This window comes from Lycorma delicatula, chromosome 3, assembly GCF_047948215.1.
Source record: "Lycorma delicatula isolate Av1 chromosome 3, ASM4794821v1, whole genome shotgun sequence".
Classification (NCBI taxonomy): domain Eukaryota; kingdom Metazoa; phylum Arthropoda; class Insecta; order Hemiptera; family Fulgoridae; genus Lycorma; species Lycorma delicatula.
In genome coordinates this window covers 16,741,779-16,767,454 of record NC_134457.1, presented here as the reverse complement: position 1 = coordinate 16,767,454, position 25,676 = coordinate 16,741,779, and the positions used below count along the sequence as shown (strand labels likewise).

General features: G+C 29.7%; 1 protein-coding gene across 6 annotated transcripts in view; it reads left to right on the top strand.

Annotated features, from left to right (window-relative positions):
- Positions 1-1,528: 1,528 nt before the first annotated feature.
- LOC142321406 (uncharacterized) overlaps positions 1,529-25,676 on the top strand; it is a 115,415-nt gene continuing 91,267 nt past the window's right edge. For 3 of the 6 annotated variants that reach the window (XR_012755622.1, XM_075359472.1, XM_075359473.1), the window contains exons 1-2: positions 8,622-8,766; positions 18,692-18,762. The gene's annotated coding sequence lies outside the window, so the exon portion shown is untranslated. Of the gene's footprint in view, positions 1,877-4,172; positions 4,316-8,621; positions 8,767-18,691; positions 18,763-25,676 lie in introns of those variants that run through there. The other 3 variants (XR_012755623.1, XM_075359468.1, XM_075359469.1) reach the window with 2 other exon arrangements.

Sequence of the window (25,676 nt, the reverse complement as noted above, 5' to 3'; positions counted from 1 at the left end):
TATTTTTATGTTTTTTAAGTTCTTTAATCATAGATCTTCTATATTTATATCTTTTAGTCATTGTAATGTGTAATACAGTACAAATCCATTTTAGCAACAAAATCTAATTTTATTTTTTATTTTTTGGTTTATTATTTCTTCTTATTAACAAATTTTTTTATTTAATTCATTCATTTTATTTCTATGTAGTTATATTTATTTAATGTAGTTATATTTCTATGAAAATATATATTTTCATTGATTTACATTGAACAAATAATCAGTTACGGCAGCTTTCATGTTTACTGATGATGAGCTTTCTCTTTCCATGACAAAAAACTGTGTCTTTGTTGGTGAAACCAATTATTATTTTTGATCATTTTTATTACGTATTTTATTTATATTTTATTATTATGTTTTTTATTGTTTTTGACCTTTTTTGTGATTTCTAAAAACGAAATTCAGCAAAACTGTTGTAGGAGACAAAAATTCCTTAATTAGAGATTTCAATTTGGGTTTCCAACTTTTGGTGCAGATAAGAACTGATATTAGTGAAATACTAATCTATTTATTATTTAATAATTGTATGATATTATATTACAGGGAAGTTGTAATGAAGTTTTTTTAATGGTAACAGTCACTTGTTCACAGTAAACACAAAAATTTCAAAAGCTTTTTTCTTTTGTAATCGGTTCTTTGTTGTCTTCCTGAAATCCATTTGCATATGGAATTGGATAGTAAATAACATTATAATTACCTAATCTGACACAGAATTAAAAAAAGATTGAAGTTTTCATGATATAATTTAATTAATGATTATTTATTACTTGTTATTTTAATTTAGTATTTAATATACAGTATTGTTTACAATTTCATATGATTTATATATGTAAAATTTCATTTATAATTAATTAATGGTGCTTAATATTTGGTAGAATCAAAACAAATTAAAATTGTTGATCTTGTGTTATAAGGTTTGATTTTCTTTGTAGTGTTTTGTTTATTTAGTTTTACTTTTATTTCTTGTTTTGTGTTATGTTATGGTTGCATTTGCATGTTGAACTTAACTTTTAACCTGTCAGGTAGGTAGTTGCGTTTTTAATTTCAGCTCCTTCATTTCACTCAGTCTTGTTAAAGACTCATCATAGATATGTTTTGTTTTCTAGTAGAATACCAATGGGAATATCACATATGGTATTCGCATTGGTGGCATCCTGACTGAGGCAAAAACAAGGCTAAGAGATGCCTTTTGCTGAAGGTCTGAAGATGACCTTTGGTAAAGCCCATAAGGGCTAGGTACGGAGGGGGTGGCGTGGTGACCGAAACTGCCATTTGGAGGGTGTCTTTCCCTATTGAGTCAGGATGTTCAGTTAGTGAACAGTAAGCAACGCCTGCTGTACCCAATCAGATGAGGGTATTATGTATGACATGTAATTAGGGTGTGATCTTGTATAAACTCAGGCTGACTATTCCTAACCCACCGGGTTGGTCTAGTGGTGAACGCGTCTTCCCAAATCAGCTGATTTGGGAAGTGTATGTTTGTTTTTAATCTACTGAATTTTACATTTTTACTTTTTGTGACACAAAAAAGGGCATAACCTTCCACTCAGGAAGCTGTAAATAAAAACCTGCACTAAATAAGTTGAATTTGTGAAAAAATTATTATATTGTACCTTATATATATTGTAGACATTTACAAAAGATTAGGTCTCAAATTGTGTAGAAAGTCAGTTCATATGCTACAAGAAATTGACTGAGTGCGTTTGAGAAAAGCAGATAAAGAAGTCCAAATATAATCAAAGAAGCTAGGACAGCAAGAAAATTGAAAAGAAAAGCAATAGAAGATGACTATGAAGCAGTGAAGAACTAGCGTACAGTGCAGGGATGTTTTAAAAATGTAAGTAAAATTTACAAAAATTTATTTTGTAAACTTTATTGATAGTTTTCAAAAAATAATTTTTTTTAGACAAAGGTATACCTTTCTTCAAAACTATTATAGACAGAGGGCTGAAATTTTCAGGGTACATTAATTATCTCTTCTCCAGCTCTTTTGTAAAATTGTAGCTTCAGTGCAACAGGTTTTATAATTGATAAAAATTGAAAAAATTAATGTATTTTAAATACTTTTTTAACACGAATGGAAATTTGTTATACATTTTATTGATGTTACTATCAGTTTCTTGTATAAAGGCTTGGCAAAATTTCAGCATCACAGCCTTAATAGTTTCTGAGAAAAATGTAACTAAATTTACTTATTTTAACATGGGAAGTATAAGCCCTTCCCACTCCCCTTAAAGGTAAAGACGTTTATTATTATTGTTATTATTATTATTATTAATTTTTTAATAGGTGAAGTCACTAAGATATTTTTAAAATTTCTCAGAGAATTCTTAGTTTTATTCAGTAGAATTCTTTGATTGTTTTTGGTTCTCCAAGTTGAGGTAACTAAAGTACACACAACTTTTATGATGAAAAATTCATGTGTATTTCTGTTGCCATGGTGATAGAAATATACAATGAAGTAAAAGGATTAATCTATTTTTTACTTAATGAATATAAGAAATTATGAATATAATATATTAATATATTGGTTAATATAATATATTAACCATCATAGGAGCAAGGGCCTCGTTTAATACCTTCCCTGGGATTACACGTATCCTGCAAATTTGAAAGTTATTTATATTTATATATACATTTCCAAATAACTGATCTGTTTATCGAGAGTGTAGCAGATGCATGCAAAAGTTAGCCTTCAATTTTCCAAAAAATACCCTCTTTGTGTTTGGAAAATCGAATGATTGTAGAGATATTATAAGAGGTTTTGAAATGTGGTGCTATGGGAGAATGTTAAAAATCAGATGGGTGGATAAAGTGACAAATGAAGAGGTATTGCGGCAAATAGATGAAGAAAGAAGCATTTGGAAAAATATAGTTAAAAGAAGAGACAGACTTATAGGCCACATACTAAGGCATCCTGGAATAGTCGCTTTAATATTGGAAGGACAGGTAGAAGGAAAAAATTGTGTAGGCAGGCCATGTTTGGAATATGTAAAACAAATTGTTAGGGATGTAGGATGTAGAGGGTATACTGAAATGAAACGACTAGCACTAGATAGGGAATCTTGGAGAGCTGCATCAAACCAGTCAAATGACTGAAGACAAAAAAAAATGGTCTATCTTTGTTATTTCTACTACATTTCATTACTTTCGTTTCGTTCTTGTTTATTTTATTGCATTGGACTTCATCCATGCCATTCATTGTTTCTTCTAAATCCTTTTTACTCTCAGCTAGAATTACTATATCATGAGCAAATCGTAGCATCTTTATCTTTTCACCTTGTACTGTTACTCCGAATCTAAATTGTTCTTTAACATTATTTAGTTCTATGTAAAGACTAAAAAGTAACGGGGATAGAGAACATCCTTGTTGGATTCCCTTTCTTATGTTCTTCAATTATTACTGTTCCTGTAAATGTTAGCAATCGTTCTTCTATCTCTGTATTTGAACCTTAATTTTTTTAAAATGCTGAACATTTTATTCCATTTTACAATATCGAATGCCTTTTCTAGGTCTATAAATGTTGGTTTTTTTCTTTAATCTTCCTTCTACTATTAATCTGAGGCCTAAAATTTGCTAATAAAATTTTAAATATATTTTGACTATTATAAACTTTACACCGACAAATTATTTTTTTAACTGGATTTTCAGATAAACTATTATTATTTTTTTATGAGAAATATTATTTGGCATATCTTTTTTGTCATCATACTATTTTCTTAACAATTCTTTGTAACTTGAGACCTTAACCTATCTTTTAAATGAATCTTCTCTGAAATCTAATATACTGAAACATTTTTGAGAAATCCTTACTTTTTCACTATTACTATTATAAAAAAAAAAATTGATTGTGGCCTTCTTTTCTTACAGATCATTTAGTACTCTAAACAGCTTCTTTTATTTTTTATTTCATCTATATTTTTACATTTTCTTTACCTCCTAATTGTGCATATACAACGCCCTTTTATATATTATTTCATTTCTTACAATATTTATAAAAAAAACGTTTTTGTATCTTTATCAACAATTCCTTTTTTTTTGCTTCAACATTGTGATTCCAAATCTGTTTAATTACTCTTGCCTTTCTAGAAATGTTATGATGAATAACCTGACAATACTTTTCTTTTTTTAGGTTCTTCTCTGTAGGTCTATCCCTGCTGCATTAATGTACGTATAAAAAAAAAAATATAGTGATCAACCAAACTTTGGGTATTTAGAGGTTTTTAAAAAATGTTATAGTCATTAATGAGACTACATTTTGGATAAAATTAAAAGGTAAGATCTTTAATTTTTTACTTTTAGAGTAGTAATTGTAAAAAATATTGCTTTAGAAGTAATTTAAAATTCCAAAGTTCTAGGTTAATCCTATTTAACAGTTGAATAAATATTATTTCTAACAGTTTTTACAAAAAAAATTGAAATTGTTTTTTTAACACTCCAGTTCTGGCCTAATTTTCAATCCTAGTCCAAAAAAAGGCTAGGGAGCATCAGATTTTTGGCATTTATTTGTAAATTTATTTATTCAAAATTAACGGGCTCAGTCCTTTAAGTTTAACAAAAGAGATAAGGCTCATATACTAATATATCCGAATAGTTCTTCAGGTTTTGAATACTAAATCTTTTCCTTTCACCTAACAAAAACTTTCCAATAATAGCTACTTAAAAACAATAATGATGTAATTATTTTTTGTAAAAAAATATATATATATTTAAATTTGTGAATTTAGACAAAATAATAACAGCTGATGTTATTAGTAAAATTACATCATGAACAATGTCATATTTTTATTGTCATTAAAGTCTGTTACATTATAACTTCATAAAAGTAGTTACAGTTTGAAAACCTAAAAATTAACTGAATTATGTTTGCGGTTAGAAAAATTATTGTCAAATAAAATTAAAACAAAAGAAATATATGAACAAAAAATTACCTTTAAAGACAAAAAGCTCTACTCTTATTGATAAGACTAACTATAATAGTATGATTTTGAAATTATGAAAACCTCAAATAAATAATTACTTAACTTTTAGCAAAGAATGAAATTAAAAATATTTTGTCAGCTAATTACTAACCAGAGTATGAATTTGAGGAACTAACAGTAGGATCTTTGTAACAAAACCAAGTCTCAACGCTTCCAACATGCCAGAAAGTGGCCGGCGAAGAGCAAGCTATTATGTAATCTAGTTAAGAAGACCCAGGACAAGGTCCTGGGTTGTGTTCAGGACCTTGTGTTCAAGGTTGTGTTCAGACAAGGAGCTCCACTGTGATACAATCATATCCGGGAGCCTTGTGCTGTGCCATGCTAAAGGTCATCTGGTGCACTTCCGCCTTTGTGATTACAGAAGATTGTAAGTCGGACTAGAAAATCACCCGACACACTGATGGTATGACACCTCATCTACCATAGTATCGTCCGGAAGCAAATCATTCAGCAAAATATTAAGGACACGGTCCTTATCAATTACCACATTCTTGCAGGTTGACAAAGTTGACTAGAGGTCATCTTTCCTGCGCTTATGCTGAAGGGCTCTATACACAACTCCCTACGGGTCGGTCTTTATTCCCTTGCTCCAGAATGAAGGAGCGCCAGGAATTATACAGGGAGGACCTAATGCTATGAAAGTATCTAGCCCTTGCTCGGCCGTAATCTGCAGTTAGGGCCACATGTCAATTGGGATCACCCTTTCATTGCACAGCCCTCCTGAGTCGGTTCACAGATTGCTGTCAGATTCCGAGACCACCAACCAGATATACGTTCCTGCCCAGTGCCTCTAGGAATGGCGGCTTCAGCCGCCGCGGCTGAATTTCACTGCAGAAGTGAAATTTTCTACCATGAGAAAAAATCTTCAGCATGGACTCCAACAAAAAGGAGAATTTCAACCCTCTTATTCAGGAAGCATTCCTGGTAAACAGGAAAGTATCCTTCATGGCCATCGCACAGCTCATCCGCTATTTCAAATAGTATCAACTCATGATTGCTAGAACAGTCGTTCTAGCAATCTAGAACGCAAATCTAGGACTATGATCCAGTCAAGGACCTTGCCTGGAATATCCTTACCAATTGTGATGTACCTGAAAAGGCCGTTCGTTCGTCAACTGTACCGACATAAGTAGCCAACTAGTCTGCAACATTAAAGACCTAAAGTTATGCTGTAGAAGCAATTGATAGATTATACAAACTGGTGTGTGATATTTTTGAAAAACTGGAAGTTCCGTCAGACTTCAAAAATGAATGCCATGGATGAAGTCCTACACAAGAACTATCGCATGAAAATAAATAAGAACGAAACAAAAGTAATGAAATGTAGTAGAAATAACAAAGATGGACTGCTGAATGTGAAAATAGGAGGAGAGAAGATTATGGAGGTAGAAGAATTTTGTTATTTGGGAAGTAAAATTACTAAAGATGGACGAAGCAGGAGTGATATAAAATGCCGAATAGCACAAGCGAAATGAGCCTTCAGTCAGAAATATAATTTGTTTACACGAAAATTATCTTAAACATCAGGAATACATTTTTGAAAGTATATGTATGGAGCGTCGCTTTATATGGAAGTGAAACTTGGACGATCGGAGTATGTGAGAAGAAAAGATTAGAAGCTTTTGAAATGCAGTGCTATAGGATAATGTTAAAAATCAGACGGGTGGATAAAGTGACAAATGAAGAGGTGTTGCGGCAAATCCATGAAGAAAGAAGCATTTGGAAAAATATAGTTAAACGAAGAGACAGACTTATAGGCTTCATATTAAGGCATCCTGGAATAGTCGCTTTAATATTGGAAGGACAGATAGAAGGAAAAAATTGTGTAGGCAAGCCACGTTTCGAATATGTAAAACAAATTGTTAGAGATGTAGGATGTAGGGGGTATACCGAAATGAAACGACTAGCACTAGAAAGGGAATCTTGGAGAGCTGCATCAAACCAGTCAAATGACTGAAGACAAAAAAAAAAATCATTTTTCTTAGTGATGTATATTTAATTTAGATATGAGTCATTCATAATTATAATTTTAAAATATTTAGTTATGCTGTTCGTCAAATTACAATTCTTTTTTTAACTTGAACTGTTTGTTTCTTCAGAATGAGTTCAATAAATGAAATTACAATCACCATAATCTGTATGATGATTACTTTAACCAGTAATCTTCAGGTTCAAAAAATTTGTTATAATCATTAACCTTTTTCTTTTTAGTGTTCGGTAACTACCGTTTAGATAATACTTCAGAGGATGATATGTATCAGTGTAAATGAAGTGTAGTCTTGTATATTCTAAGTTCGACCATTCCTGAGATGTGTGGTTAGTTGAGACCCAACCACCAAAGAACACCTGTACCCACGATCTAGTATTCAAATCCGTGTAAAAATAATTGGTTTTACTAGGAGTTGAACGCTGGAACCTTCGTTTTCCAAATCAGCTGATTTGGGAAGACCACTAGACCAATTCGCTGGGTTAATCTTTAACCTACCTACCAGCTAAGCTGCACTATTGTAAAAATTGAAGGTAGTCAAACATGATGCTACCCATAATCCCCCTTGTGCATTATTAGGTACAAATAATGCACAGCGGGTTACATTTTCAGTTACAAATGAATATTTATACCTGAAAATGTAACAAAAATAGGTAATAAAAAAATGTGTTTATAAGAATTCTTTATTAAAATATATTTATTTTCATATTATTTCCTTTAAATGGAAAAAACAATCACTTTTTTATTACTATTCTGTCTCTTATTTGGCTTTTCATAACCTGTTTTTGTAGCTGAAAGAAAATCTGAAGAGATTGTGTTTTTTTTGTCTTCAGTCATTTGACTGGTTTGATGCAGTTCTCCAAGATTCCCTATCTAGTGCTAGTCGTTTGATTTCGGTATATCCCCTACATCCCTAACAATTTGTTTTATATATTCCAAACGTGGTCTGCCTACACAATTTTTTCGTTTTACTTGTCCTTCTTTTAAATGTGGGAAATTTAACTATTTGTTACAATGATTACAATTTTCCATTCATTGCTTAAGTACAGTAAATGCATTTCTGCCAAATCTTCATTTTTATGCGCGACTTAAATTTCTAAACCATTTTCCCAAACACAAATTCCTGATGTTATAAGTTATTAGATCTGATATAAATAATGGGTGGATAAAGTGACAAATGTATAGGTGTTGCGGCAAATAGATGAAGAAAGAAGCATTTGGAAAAATATAGTTAAGAAGAGAGACCACATATTAGGCATCCTGGAATAGTCGCTTTAATATTGGAAGGACATGCTGAAGCAAAAAATTTTGCAGCCAGGCCAGGCCAGGATTGGAATATGTAAAACAAATTGTTAGGTGGTATACCGAAATGAAACTACTAGCACTACATTCTTAATTTTGGAGAGCTGCATCAAACCGGTCGACTGAAGACAAAAAAAAAAAAAATGTTATTTATACTTCTCAAAAATATACTTCCCTTTGCTACGTATCTAAAATAGGTTACTTAGTCCTAATTTTAGTCGACTCATAAAATCTAATCGATCTTCAACGAATTACGATTATTTAATATCGACTATGAAATAATATTTATTTAGTCGCGTTCAATGGCGTACTTTGAGAACAATTTTTTTTATGTTATAATTTTTTGTTTAGCGGACTGAAATTTTGGATAAGAATTGATTGTTAATGAATTGTGAAATAAAAGGACATGGTTAAGAGAGTGGGGAGAGATACGATTGAAGGTGAAGAATGGAGAGGTATGTTTAAAATAAAAATTTTTATACTTTTTTTTATAAAAAAACTCGAATTTTTATGAAGTAAACGCTATTAATGGATGATTTTTATCAAATAAGTCAGTGGATGTAAATTAATTTTTAAATCGTTATTAATGAATTTCCAGTGTGTTAATTATTTTATCTGAGTACTTTTAGGTTAGGTTATGATATGTAGGCTAGTCTGATAAATGTTTATTACCTTTACACTTAGCTACCGTTAGTATGACTGTCAATCCTTAAAACGTATCCTTTTCCTATATCTTTTCCATTGTGGTGATAATGAGCTGGTTTTTGTCTTTCCTGTTCCTGATTTTCTCCAGTTGCAGATCTAAATAAAGGTTTATGTTGTATTTTGACTCTTGTATTACTACGGCAAAATAAATAAAATTTATTTTATTGCTAAAGGATTCTGGCTATCAGAATATTCAAACAAAGATGTAATAAAAATGTTAGGTAAATCAGTCTATTAGTTATTGAATTTATTGGATAAAGGTAGATGAAATAAATTTTATCTCATCCTGTTTTATATTTTATGAGTAAAAGTTTTTTTTCTTTGTACTTTTTAGAGAATGATTCAAAGAAACATAAGAAGCGCAGTAAACACAAAATACACAAGAAGAAAAAACATATAAAACAAATCTTTTTCTTTATCATTTTCATCACAATTACCTTGTATACTTTTTTCAAATTGAGAGTATGTTGTTTTTGTTGGGTCTAAAACCTAAAAAATATTCATTTAGTGGACTGTAATTTCCAAGAGCGATTCATCCGTCGGGTGGATAATAAATAATGTGTGGAATTGGTTAAAAATCTTATTATTGTTCATTGAAAACCGTTAATAGCTTAATGTTAACCTACGCAGAATTGTAATCTTACAATCGTGAATTTTATATGTCAACATGAATTCTCTTGATTTTTGAAGCATACGATTATAAATAAGAAATCAAAACATAATAGTTAAAGAAATTTTATATTACCTTAGATTCACATATTAAAAAAACATAACATAAGACATTAGATTTACATAACATAAGACATTAGATTTACATAACATAAGACATTAGATTTACATATTAAAACATAACATAAGACATTTGATTTACATATTAAAACATAACACAAGACATTTCAGCATTAGTCGACACATATTAAATTTTCAACAAGCAGTTATAGGGAGAGATTTTACATTTTGTAGTGTCTTATGCATTACATTGAGGTGAACTAACAGAACATGGTTTTAATATCCTTAAAGAATACAATACAACAATTCAAAAGATGATTTTCTTTTGTTTTTAAATTAAAGTTCTTCTTATTACGATAAACACATGAAATCATATAGTTAAATCTTGATAAATAACACAAAACTTATTACATTGCTAATACACAGCTGCATAAATCCGAACGCCTATCGTTTGAGTAGCAGACTGATGCGAGCACATCCCGTAGCAGAGAGTAGTATTAACTAACCAGCAGGACGGGAACCATATGTTCGGTAGAAACACGCTGAACAGTTTTAAACAACTTCTTCTTTTTAAATGAACCATCACAATCAAGTAAACTATACACCAAATCATCTAAGCTGTGAGATAGAAATTGATAGGAATCTATAAATCAATATAATATTTCATTCTTGAGTGTTAATAGATACGAGTTTTTCACTGTTGTTTGCAATACAACAAATTTCAAATTTATCTTTCAATTCATCCATCGCCAATACAATATGATGTGAATCGTATCCACATTAATTATGAAATACAACTGGAATAAATGTTACGTGTTTACAATTTAAATTACAATTTTCATGCGCAGGACCAATAAATTTACCACTTGTGTGAGAATGATGTCTTACAAGTTTCCCACCAATCTCACATATGTTTCCACATATAACACATTTAGTATGTTTTCAAATTTTTTTTGATCTTTTTCACTCATAATGCACCCTTTATTAGTTGATAATTCCTTTTTGAAATATTCGTATTTATTTTATAAATCAATGAAACTTTTCAACTACCTTTTATCATCATCTATAGTAGCTCTGTAATTCAAAATCATAACAATATCCAGATGGTTTATGAGTATGTGTTTTTGTAGTATTACTAGTGTCTGGTTCAGAGTTTGCAATTTGATTTGGAATGATAAACGATACGAAATCTGCATATATAACAAAAGGCACGCGTAATGTTGAAGAATAGTCTTTAAACGATACTATATTACCTCGTCTATGATTCTCTCCTTTGCCAATCCATTCATTTGGCATTCTAATTCTCTGAACCTTTCCTTGTTTACAACTATTCCTATTTTTCAACTTGTAATCTTTTAGCGTTAAATACCCTATCTTTCATATCACTAACATTCCATGAGTGTTTATTAAAGAACCACCCAATGCTTGTTTTGTATCTGGTATTTGAATATGCAACATCAGTTCAGAAACAGATATTTCTTTATTTAGTTTGTTTATATTCAAAATAATATTCAATTAAATCATCAAAGCGCTATCAATAGACAATTTATTTTCCACGTAAAGTTTTATTTTTTCTAATTTGTTTGATTTATAAAGAGTTTTTCCGTGTGAAATAAAAACATCTTTAATATATTCACAAATTAATTCTATAAGTAAATGGATTAGAAGTGTATTTTTTTATATAATTGTTCAATATCACCATTTATATTATCTAAAAATATTTTTAAATCATTCTTGTCAGACAGATTTTTATAACAAAATACTAATTTACTAGCATTATCAATTCGTTCAAAATTCATGGTTTTTTGCATTCTTATTACAATTTAAATAATTTTAATAATGATGCGTTATTGATGTTAACATTCACTCTTGTCTCTCTCTCTCTCCTCTCTCTCTCTCTCTCTCATATATATATATATAAATGTATATATACTAATTAAAATGGGTATTTCCCATGACATCACGTGTTCTTTTTATTCTTTTGTAATTAATGAGTATTGTTTTATGAAGGATGCAGAATTGTGCTTACTAGTTGTGTTTTGCTGTGCTTTTTGTAGAAAATACAGGCTTTCGTGGTGAAAAAGAGGGGGTCGCTCTTGCGAAAAATAAACCTAACTTTTGCGTCAGTGGCTCGTGCTCAGGACTGGTCGGACTGATGCAGGAGTTGAGGTTTCTATACTATTGGCATTATGTATTAATATTATTTGCCTGTTATTGTGTTCTTATCTTTTTCATTGAGAAAGCTTGCATCAGTATAAAATATAACCTCATTCAAGCCACCATAAAGCATAATCAAAAATCAAATCATTAAGGATTATAAGAGAGCTGTTTATGAGAAGAGTAAAACACACATCAATATTTTTATACATACATATTTTTTTTTATTATGGATGTGTTTATTATTTTTTTTGTTTCATTTTTATAGATGATGAATGGGCCTGTAAATAATACTTTGAGTAGTGCAGTTCTACCTCTTAAATAAAAATATTAAATTAGAGATTTAACAGGATAATGTAGCAGAAATATGTTTTTTGTTACCACATCACATGACTGAAACTGATAACATCACATGGAATTTTTTTTTTTTTACATTTGAGGCAATATTTTACTTAACATTCATTTCTCTTTCTTCTGTGCATTTTTTCCTGGTTTTCCAACAGTTCATTATTTTGCTTTATTTTTGCCTTCTCTCCTCTGACCAAATGTTTTTTTTTTTTTTACTTTTCTGAAATTTTTACTGGTTTTCTGAACGTTGTACTATCTCCTTCAAATATTTTCATTTCATTTACAACCACTGAAATCTATTGATTTTCAACCACTTTTGTGAGATTTGACTCTTCATTTACTGATGAAATTGACATTTTATCGGTTTCATTGTATTTGTAAATGTCTTTATTACTTCTAAATTTGCATTCATTTTCTTCTTGTATTCTTATTGATTTTAGAATCTTTCTCAAGTTTTTACTCTATTTTTGTATTGGATTTATTTAATTGAAGAATTTAATTAATTGAAGGATTTCAAATTGAAGATACATCTGATTCAAACAGGTCCTCTGATTTGATTACTGTATTTTAGTGCCTGATTTTGGCATCTCCTGAGAATGTCCTTTTTGTTGAAAATATCTTTTGTTAGTCGGTAGGCTAATTTTCTTTTATTCTTTCTTGTTTCATTGGTTTTTTTATCTAAATCATTAATTTGTATTATTTCTTCCGTATATTTAAATTTGTTAACTTTATTGATTTTTGCATATTTCATTTTTAGGGAATTGGGGTATCTTGGTTGGTTGTGAATTCTGCCTTTTTCAAAGAAATCTTTACGCCTTATTTTCCCTTCAAATTATTTTAAGTATTTTACTTGTTCAGCTGCCTTTTTGAGGTTCTCCAAGAAAATTGTAATGTTGTCAGCATGGGCTAAGCACTTACCAATTCCTTTCAGTTTCAGACTCAATTTTATTTAATGGTGTGTTGCAATGTTTTCACCTTTCCCCATTTTTATTACTTTCTTTAGTACACAGATAAAAGTAATTGATGCTGAACCACTCCTTTGTCTTAGTTCTGTTTTAATTTCTAATTCTTCTGACAATTTTACATCTGATTTTGTGTTTAGAATAGTCTGTCTGTTTAGTAATGTTAATTATGTTGAGATCCTTACTAAATACTAGAACATTAAATAAGGAAGTTCTATAGATTGATTTGTATGCCTTTTTGAGATCTATGAAGACAATTACTTATTTTTATGTCTTGCCATTTTTCCCTTATTGTTTTAAGGTTTGTGATTTGTTGTGCACATATGATCTTACTTTTCTGAATCCTTCTTATTCTTTTAGTTGCTAAGTCAATTTCGATTTATTCAATTCTATTTTGAAGTGCTTTTCAAAGGATTTTGTTTGTTAAATGTAAGAGGGAAATCTGTTTATGGTGATTTACTTCTGTTTCATCTTCTTATTTATGTAGTGGATGTGTTAATTTATTTTTTGTAATCTTAATGGGTATTCTCTCAGTTTTCCATATCTTCTCGCAAGTTCTTCAGATTTTTCTTGGTTGTTTTCATGATTCTGTAATTCTACTGCAGTCAAGCTATCGCCTGCTACTTTTTTATTTAATTTCTGGATTTTAATGTCTGTTTTCATTTAATTATGTTTGGATTTTTTAGTTCGTGCTTTATAGATTTTGGAATTGTAATCTTACCTTAGGTTCTTGGTATTTTAATACTTTTTCAAAGTACTTGCTGGAATTTTGCTGTTGTCTGTTCTGGCCTAATTTTCTATTTTTACCCTAAAACTAAGGCTGGGTGTTCCATATTTGGTAAACCCTTAAATTTAAAATCATATTAAAAAGAAATTACATAAAATTGTCATTCTTAAGTTAGAATAGCTCTTGATAAGGTGTTAAGTGTACTTTATATAGTATGAAAATTATGCCTACGCAATCTAGTCATTAATAAGTTGAAGCTGCAATAAATTAGGATAGTCAAAATAACTACTAAAAATTTTATTAGCAAATATTAAATCTGTTCTAATCAGAGATGATTCAGTTCTTGGTATTTTTAACAAATTTAAAATATAAATAAAATTATGATTGGTGAAGTGCATAGAATCACAGATATTATAGCCAGTATAAGAAGGTTTTTGTGTGGTATTTCCAGTATTTTAATTGCAAGTCAGCAAAAGGTCGCCAGACAACAGAGCCGTAATTTAGTACTGTATAAATGCATGACCTAAAATTCTGCAGAGTTAATATTTCTAAAATTTGTCGAGAATCTCTTCATAAAATTGACCATGTTTAGTGACTTAGGTACAGTATAACCAGTGTATTCACTGAAGGGTAACTTGCTATCAAATCATACAGCTAAGTCTTTAATAGAAGATACCTTTTGTATTGCAGTATGATTTTGTATTATTCAGTTGCACAATATATCGGCATTTGCAAACCTTCAAAATTGAGTATGAAATCAATTTTCTTTTTGTAATTTAAAAGAAATACTAAAAGAAAAAAAAAAGAAAAAAAGAAAGATGTGAATAGCTTATGAATAAACTGTCATTTATAAATACTATGAAAATTAAAGAACCCAAGTGCATGCCTTGTCTTACTCCACATCTAGCATAAATAGACTTAGAAATAAAATTATCAGTTTTAACATAGGAACTTCTGTTTGTACAAAAGGAATATTTTTTGGGAAAAACACATCGTTGTAATCATTAAAACAATTTGAACAAGATGATTATATTTTGAAAATAAAGTATTTAATATTAAGCTTTTTATTGAGGTCAGAAAGTTATAAAAATATTCTTCCAAAGGTACAGCCGCAACTAGTAGTTTGCATGTATCCTGTTTGTTATAATAACCAGCGACACACAGTCTTGGTTTAATAATCCCTTTCATACAATTTTATCAGACTACTTTATACTTCGTTGACATTAATATTATTATTATTATTATTATCATTATCACATTATTATTATTGTTATCATTATCATCATCATTATTATTCGCAATATTTCTGCCAAAGACTCATCTGTGTAAAAAGAATAACAAATTTAAAGACATTAAAATCATATCAGTAAACATTGTACAATTTAATTTAATGCTGAATTTAAAAAAAAAATATGTAAAAACATTTGCAAGCAACTACTTTTTCTTAAAGCCACTGTTTGATTTCAGCTTTCCTTCAGTTGTTGTGGTAACTTTATTAATTACAACTTATTCACCCACTCCACAAAGTACAGAACTTACTTTTTTTTCACATTAAAGCACTTTCGGGCATAAGCCTTTTTTTTTCCTTCTTTTCTTTTTCCTGTTTAGCCTCTGGTAACTACCGTTTAGATAATTCTTCAGAGGATGAATGAGGATGATATGTATGAGTGTAAATGAAGTGTAGTCTTGTACATTCTCAGTTCGACCATTCCTGAGATGTGTGGTTAATTGAAACCCAACCACCAAAGAACACCGGTATCCACGATCTAGTATTCAAATCCGTGTAAAAAAACTGGCTTTACTAGGACTTGAACGCTGTAACTCTCGACTTCAAAATCAGATGATTTGGGAAGACGCGTTAACCACTAGACCAACCCGGTGGGTTTCGGGCATAAGCCTGTCTTCAGTAATGTTTACTGAATTTACACATAGGTAACATATGTTAAACTTTGTTCAGTCAATAAAAATTTAAATGTTATTTACTTTAATATGCGATCTTATGTTAATATATTACTGTACTGATTATCTAATTTATATGAAATTCCTTATAAATTATAAATTACCAACTTAAATAATATTTATAAGAATATCCCTAGTGAATTCTGTCTGCAGATTCATTAAGCTGAATTTACATTTGTGTCTGGTTTAAAAGTATCTAATTGTACAGTGTTAAAGTGTATAGCGTATATTAAGAGAACAAACAACTCTCCCTGTTTTATTGTAGGTTATTCAACTTCAATGTATGCACCTTTTGTAGCTTGGCAGATGTCTAGAACAATAATCTAACTCTTGGCAGATGTTTAGGAGCATCTGCAGCATTATTAGACATATGAGTAGTATAGAAACCTCGGGTTCAACTGTCATTTTGCTTTCTATGAAAGTAGTGATTATTTGGAATTGAACCCGATGTCATGTTTTTTAGATGAACATGTGTTTGTAGTTAAATTTATGAGCTGAAAGAGTGGATTTACTGCAAAATATATAGCCAAACGTGGATTTGAGATGTCCCCCAAAATTACAGCAAATAACCAACAATCAAATGAAGTTTGAACCTGAGGGTCTCTTTTCACGGGTTTATTCGATACATTAAAGAACGCCTACTCACATTGATGAATGTGTGTTCACGTTAAATTTACATGTTAAAACAGTTAATTGTTTTACTATGAATTTTTTTTCAATAAATTATTTTATTCATTGAATAGTTTGATGCTGTCATGGGGATTCCCCCGTCTCTATTAATAATGATTTCTCAACTATAAAGGGAACCACTGTTTTATTATTATATTCTCATCGAATCCAATCTTTCATGTGAAATTTAACTGCAATCACCATGATTAAGTGAAAATTTTATTATGATATTTGGTCATCATTACTTTCAGCGATTGTGTAATATATCATTGATTATTATTTAATGTAAACAATAATCATTATTTAATGTCTATAATGTCAGTTTAAACTTCAAAATCATTGTTAGTTCCTTATCTCGAAAATGGTGTGTCCTAGGCCAATTCTAACACGATTTTGAATGGGTTAATTGATTGGGTACTTTCCAACTTCCTGGAACAATAGCTGCTAGTTTCATTTTATTATCACCCGTAATCTCATAAAAAGCCGATCCAGGATTCATTTAATTCTTTAGATTGTTTATTTTGTAACAAATTATCAAACTGTTTCCCTTCATGATGATATAACTTTGTCGCACTAAAAAAAGGGCCGATGAGATTTAATGTAATAATAGTTCTTTAGATTGACTCACCTTAACATTCTTCTTTTACTGTTGCTGTGATTTGCAACTTATTAAACGTTTTTTTTTTTTCATATAACATCTAACTTTTATATGTACCAGAAATTAGTAAATCTAATTGATTTTTATTACATTTTAGACTAACTTCATATATAGTGTTTGACTCATCAGAATTCTGAGTAGCCAAAGTTTCTGAATAATAATCGATTGCGGAATCCTGATTGTGGCTTTTCTATTATAAAATTCAATTAATTCTTTTGAATGAAATCAGCTTTAATGGACATTCCCCTTCTAAAAATAATACTATATTACATCATCTAATTCTTGTTTTAAACTATCAATGTCGACTGCTGTATTAAAATGATTGTCTTTCCTTTTAAATTTAAGATCATGGCATGCATAATTGAAAAATTTAATACTGTTTGGCTCTTTTACTTTTCAATATAGGATTTCATAATCAGGATCCTTTTTTTTAATTTAAAAGAATCATAGAATAATATACAATCATCCGGTTGTATCTATAATTACAATACAATTATCTTCATTATCGTGTGTAAATGGTACTGCCATAGTTTTATGTCTCTGCTTTATTGTTTAATCTATCATTTTCAAACATATGATTTGAATTTTCACGCACAGTTGTTTTCTTTTTCGATTTGATGTAATCAATCCTCGATATTTTCAAGTTCTTTTAATTTTGCTTGTAACCGAGTGTTACACTCAGATATATGCATCTTGATATAACTTAAAATTTTTGATGAAAAAATCTATTAAATTTTATTACATTTATATAAAACTTGGGGATATCCAGGAAGCTATTGATAGTCTTAAATTATCACAAACCTTTTATGACATTCATAAGACATTCTCTTATTACATTCCTCTTATGATTTCACACTTTGACCAGTGACTTTAGACATTTCCACAGCAGCCGGAATTCCGGCTGAGATCAGTGTTGTAGTTCCATTCATGTCATGATATATGCAACAAATATTTATTACCATTCATTGTTTAATATGAACTATTTTATTGTAATTTCAACTGTATGTAAAACATAAATTATTTATAAACCTCATTTATAGTTCAAAAATGATTTTGTAATTTACTTATTACAACAGTAATTATAGGTACTTAGTATTAACACCACCACAGCTATAGCTTTATTTAAAAACAAAGTAGTCAATCGGATTTCGGTGGAAAATGGGCCGAAAATAGAGTTTAACATAAATAAATATTTATTTTATAAATATAATTTAATCAAACTTAATCTACGCTCGCTAACCTTGACTAATTAACACCGTAATTTTTTGAGTATTTATTTAATAAATTCAGTAATTATGCAATTTGATTATTTAAATAATAAATAATTGTAATTACTGAATTTATTAAAAAAATTACGGTTTTAATTAAGTCAAGGTTAGCGAGCGTAGGTTAAGTTTGGTTAAATTATATTTATAAAATAAATAAATATAAATAACCATTTATATTCTGTTTTGAATCTGTTTCAGCCCATTTTCCACCGAAATCTGATTGACTACTTTGTTTTTAAATAAAGCTGTAGCTGCGGTGGCGTTAATACGTAAGTACCGTAATTATATATTGAAATGATCTCATGTTTACAGATTGCAGATATTTTAGAAAAATATGATGATTCTAGATACAATATATCTGAATATCTTACATTGTTATATTCAAAATTACACGAAACTGTAAATGTTATTGATTATAAACTTAAATGTAAAAATAAAACTAAATATAAATTATATAGAACATATGTAAAAATTGTCCAAGTTTACTATACGTAATTTTCAATATAAAAACACAGCGTCAAATATATTGCATAATATTGCTTTTGAATTGGTATATCAGAAAGAAAATTTAGAAAACGAAAGAAATCCTCTTTTAAAAAGAAGTTTATGTTTAATGTAAATCAAAATGATTGTATGTATGAAATGGTAGTTGAATTATACAAAAATTTAAAACCTATAATAAATATTCTTTATATATTAGATTATAAACAATTATATTCATATATCCAAATTTGTATAAAGAAATTTACAGTTCTAACCATATAATACCTATCAAAGAAAATTTATATAAAGAATATCTATCAAAACAATAAGCGTAACTAAAAGACAGTTATGAATTATGACATCTTTATATTTAAATGTTTTATTAGGTTTAGATCTCGAAAGTGTAATCTTGCATATTAAACACCAAATGGAAAACAGTGCAGAGCGTGTTGTAATAAAGCATTTATTGACTGTAATTTGTATGCAAATTTCTAAAATTGCTTTTTCTGAAATATGCTGAGAAAATATATTTTTATCTCTAATTAATCTGTTAAAGATTACGAACTGCTTCTAGACAAATTTTTTAATATACATGTATATAAAATATAAAAAATATAAGCAATATATTGAATGATAGTATAAACCCCAATGATATTTCATTATTTACAAAGACAGCAATCTGTATAGGTACAATTGATGTTTATTCATCAAAATATCAATTATGTTTTCATTTAAGGCAAAATAATAATTTTAAATTGGTCGTATGTAAAAATCAAAATGATAACAGTATTATTGTTTTCAATTTATTAGCGTTAAATCAAATTCCTTTACATGAATATTCTTGGAATGAAAGACTTGAAGTATAAAGTATTAAAAACAAATTGGAATATATGAACAATGTTAGAAAAAAACCAGTAATGTGGTACAAAAAATGCAATATGTAGAAATTTGCTTTTATAATTAGTTTAAGAAAGTCCTAAATATATATATATATATATATATATATATATATATATATATATATGTTTTATCTATATGAATTGCAAAAAAGGTTAGTTAAAAAACCCAGTAAAATAAAGATCGATAAATAGAATTGCTGATGAAGCAGAGATTTGAGTGTACAAGACTACACCTTTAGGTGTCATACATATCATCTTTATCTCATTGGGCCATGGTGGGGTAGCTTTATTATTCACTAGTTGAACAAATTGCAACTTACAAATTAAGAGAATAAAATATATATATTTAATATTTTGAATTTATTATATTTAATAACCTTTGTAATATAATAATCTTTGACAACATTGGAACCACTGCCTTCTTTCCTTTCAATATTACTTACACAGCCTAATTTGTGTTTAGTTGTCAAACACAAAACATCTGGTTTATCTTGCTACTTCAACATCATTTTTTCCTGCCTTATCACACACTGCATGAATTTCATTTTATTTAATTTCTTTTGCAATATATCTTTTGAAATACTATGCCTCTATTTTCTAACATTACCCATAAGTCAACATTTTGCCCGCTTAAAACCAGAGCAAATTCAGAGGCTAGTTTACAGTAGGTTGCTAGCTTCTAAAAACGTCACGACAATATTAGTGGTGCAGCCGTGATTAGCATTACAAAGCTTTGTGGTAACATCGTATGTCAACCATTCTAAACCCAATGTTTTGTCTCTTTTTTTGGCAACAGATATTCGAGGTCTTTTACCTATTTGAACAGGAGGCTGTAAATCCTGTCCCTTATCATGCTCATTATCGGTAATATCCCCAAGAAAATGAGCAACTAACATCAGCCATGTACACAGAACCCTTCTCTAGTTATACTCGTTGCAGTGCCAGTAGAGCCTGTCAAACTTTCTGGAGAAATCACGTTGTGGAATCGTCTTCAACTACTCGGTACAAGCCCTTCGGGGGGCCGGAACTAAAAGAAAATTGAATCCTACCCAACTGATCAAGAGTGAAAATGACCAAAAAGCAATAGAAGAAATAACAGTCACAGGTACACTCGAAGATCTAGCTGATAACATTAAACAACTCACAGAAGAATTAGCTCCAATAAAATCCTGTAAAAAACATCAATGGTGACGAACAGTGAAAAAAGACATCGAGCATGGCTATTTTACCAATCCCAAAAATCAGAAATATACTTCTAAACTCTAGTAAAACAAAGAAAAGAAACCATCCAAACCCTAAGGAGAATAAAGAGACAACACTATAAGGACACACTGAAATCAATAGAAGAATTCAATTAAACACAGTCGAGAGACTAGTACAAAATCTTCAAAAATCGGCTCCAAAAATACCAACCCCAACTCCAAACCCTGCTAATAAAGAATGAAAATGGTAAAATGGCCCATAATAATAAAAACTGTTTGGAAATCCTAGCTAAATATTTCAACAAACTCCTAAAACTGACAGAATTCCTAAATTTCAACACTAACTCCCCAATAACAACATAACCAGATAACATTTACTCTCCCTCAATAAAAGAAATCTACCAAGCACTGGGTGAGATGAAGTATTACAAAGCCGCAGGAGAAGATCAAACTTTTGTAGAGATTTGGAAACTTGCCAGAAGATCAACAAAAATTGCACTTCATCAATAGCTTGTCAACATGTGGTTCAATGAAGATTGGATGAAGATTGGATCTGCCAGTGGCAATAACTACCAGAACATTGGACGACAACCCTCATCCATCCGCTACACAACAAAGGGGACAAAACAGACCCTAACAATTACAGGGGAATCTCACTCGCAACATAAAAAATTCTTTCAAGAATAATCTTCAGCAGGATCGGTCCACAACTCGAGAAAGAACTAGGAGAATACCAGGAAGGTTTCAGAGCCTGGAGGAGTTGTCCAGACCAGATCATGAGTCTCAAGCTAATAATGGATTATTTTTATTTGATTTTAAAAAATAAAATGTTTATTGTTTTTGAATTTTTATAATTTTAAAGGAATTACTTTTTTAAAAAATACACCGTGTTAACCTCCAAGGGAAGCTCATGGAGGCCATGTCCTCCTTGGATCTGCCAGTGGCAATTTGATTTTATTACTTTGTCAATTATTACGATGACATTTATTTGTATTATTTTAAAATAACATTATATTCCGCATTCCTCTTCTTTCCATTAGACCTTTTTAGATCTCATTGCATTTTCTTTCTTTTTTCCTCTTCATTCTGTTGTTTCCAGTACTTTTTCATTCTTTACAAGAGCGCTTGTTTGTGCTCTTCTGTAAATTTTCTGCAGCTGTTCTTTGGTTTTTCCTTTTTATCTAGTTTGAAATTCTCAATTGTTTTTCAAAACTTTATTCTATCCGTTATTAGTTTCTTCAATCTTTATTAAGTTTTTCTAGGTCTCTTGCCTTACTTTCTGGTGCCACTCGATTTTTGTTTTTCTGTCTCTGTAAAAATTAAATAAGTTTTGTAAATTTACTGTCACTCATTCTGTAAATATGACAAAAACTCATTCTTCTTTTCCGCTTATGCATTCCTAAAGCTTTCATTTTTTGATAAATTTCTTTGTTAGGTTTTAGTCCATAACCTTCCTCTGTTCTTTTGAGTCCAAAAATCTTCCTTACGATTCTTCTTTTAAAAGATTTCTTACGTTAAACTTTCCTAAACACTCCCTTTTGCATATAAGGCTTCTGGGCAAATCGCTGTTTTGTAGCATCGTAGTTTAGCTTTATAGGTTCAGAATTTCATATTGTAAATTTCCACTGTCAGTCTATAAGCTGTTATCTGTTATAAATTCTATTTTTTCATAGGATATTTCTAAACTTATTTTTTTGCTGTATTCTGCCAATGGATGTACTTTTGTACTTTTAATTTTGCTTCTTCTGTATTTGTCGCTAGAATAATTCTGTCATCTGCAATAGCTAAATGATTATGACTTTTTTTTCGCATTCCTAAATATACAGATTCTGAGATTCGATGTTTAACCGGTTCTTTATTCCATTCTCTAATTACTTTTTGTTGGGAGATTCCATCACCCTGCCTTGCATTTTTTTTGATCTCCAATGCTTCTGATAATGCTCCATGTAGAGCTATTATGTTTAATAATATTCCACATTATTAAAAATAAAAAAAAATATTTTTTTTAAATTTATTGTTATTTTTTTTGCCGTACTGAAGCTTTTTTCCTTTAAATTATGGGCCCCAGACATTTGTCTTATTTATCTATCTGTTAATTGAGCCCTGACTGTAATGTTATAATTATAATACTTAATTTTTCTAACGTATTCTTAAGTACTCTAAAACAGCCTTTTTGTTTGTATGTTTCACATGTTAAATTAATTTTTGCTAAAGCATTTTCAATCTGGCTTTAATATTCATTTGAAATAGATTTCTCGCTCGCATTGGAGGACTATAAATGAATTTATTTATTGAGATATCAATTTAATTTTCTGATTTATACATTTCACTATTGTAATCGGCTCGGTTAAAACAAAACATGAGAGATTGCAATTTAGATCTAACGTGCTGTAAAATTGATAAAATATTGACATTGAACATTTGATATTTCTTCCCCTAAAAAACTACATTACAAATAAATATTTTGAAAAATTTGTCTCTATTGAAATGTTTAATAATTAAATGCTTAAAATTATTCTACGAAAAAATAAATTGTTGTAAAACAAATTTCTTAAAGCAAATGAATATACCTTAGAGCACTTATTCAGTTTATGAACTGTTATTGTAAGTCATTACTTATTTAAATTCCTCAATTTGCTCTTTCAGTAGATTTTTTCTTTAAAAACCTTAGGTAACTAAAATCCTACATCTTAATAATTCAAGGTAAAGGATGTTCTCTTGAGGCTTAACAAGCCTCACTTATATTTTAACTCGGCTCCATAATTCTGTTACCCGGTTAAATTTTATTTTTTTCTAATTAACGGCAATTAATGACCTTAAAATTAAGAAAATACAGCAGACTACATTTACCGCACAAATAAGGGACACAGATGTCTGAACCGCAATTCAACAAGACTACAAAAGATGTCAGGAAATTTTTGCTATTTCATATCAAGATTATTTTGTTAATCTTCTTTCCTTCTTATCAAACTTAATTTTCTGTTAACTTGTTGAAATCGTATTACTTTTCAATAGCGATTTCAGAATTCAGTTGTAAGTTATAAGTTAAAAACTCAGTAGCAGTAAATGCCAACATTAAAAGTTTTTTCTTACGTTTGTAATAATATTTTTTATTTATTTTCTTATTACTTTACACTGTACGTGTTATAAAGAAGTGGGATTTACAGTTAATCAGATCTGCAATTTACAATACTGTGAATTTTTATTAATAGTTGTAAATAACCCTTCTATCGCGATTACTGTGTTATCTTATAAAAGCAGAATAGAATTAAATGAAAAATCTTAAAATTCACTGTATTAAAATCTAATAATGTGTTAAACAAAGATGGTACACCAATATATAATACGAAAGGTAAAGTCGATAGATGGGTGGAATATATTGAGGAGTTATACGGAGGAAATGAATTAGAAAATGGTGTCATAGAGGAAGAAGAGGAAGTTGAGGAGGATGAAATGGGAGAAACAATACTGAGATCTGAATTTAAGAGAGCATTAAAAGATTTAAATGGCAGAAAGGCTCGTGGAATAGACGGAATACCTGTAGAATTACTGCGCAGTGCAGGTGAGGAAGCGATTGATAGATTATACAAACCGGTGTGTAATATTTATGAAAAAGGGGAATTTCCGTCAGACTTCAAAAAATGTTATAGTAATGATACCATAGAAAGCAGGGGCAGATAAATGTGAAGAATACAGAACAATTAGTTTAACTAGTCATGCATCAAAAATCTTAACTAGAATTATAATGAGGTAAACTATTCCCCTGTTTGGATCTCCAGATGGGGACTACTAAGGAAGGGGTCGCCAGAAAATTAAAAAATAACATTCTACGAGTCGGAACGTGGAATGTTAGAAGTCTAAAAAAGGTCGGTAGGTTAGAAAATTTAAAGAGGGAAACGGATAGGATAAATCTAGATGTAGTAGGAATTAGCGAGGTTCGGTGGAAGAGGAAAACAACTTTTGGCCAGGTGATTTTTAAAAAATTAACTCCGCTTCAAATAACGGGCAGGCAGGAATTAGGTTTGGTAATGAACAAGAAGATAGGGAAGAGAGTAGAGTATTTCAAAACGCATAGCGATAGAATCATTATAATAAGGATAGAATCTAAACCTAAACCGATATCGATTGATAACATCTATATGCCTACAAGCAACCGTGATGATGAGATAGAGATACGAAGAAATTGATGAAACAATTAAACAGATAAAAGGAGTTAAAAAATTTAATAATATTGGAGATTGGAATGCAAACATTGTAAAAGGCAAGAATAACCTAACCGCTAGACCAGCCTGCAAAACTTATTTATTAAATAAGTAATACCGTTTTAAATATATTACAATTGAAAATACTTTAAAAGTATAAGATAATGAAATATTTACTTGAAGGTTTAAACCCGATAATTCAACGTTAATATAGAACTACAAGTAAAAAAAAAAAAACACATTAAAACATTATTAAAATGTTTTTAAAACAAAGATAGTAAAAAAGTGCGGGCTATCTTTGTGTATTGCGATTACGAGTGATGAAACCAAAAAGGAAGAAAATAACAGTCTATGTTGCGTAATTGGTCTGTGCATTATTTACCGCCTAGCTGTCGCC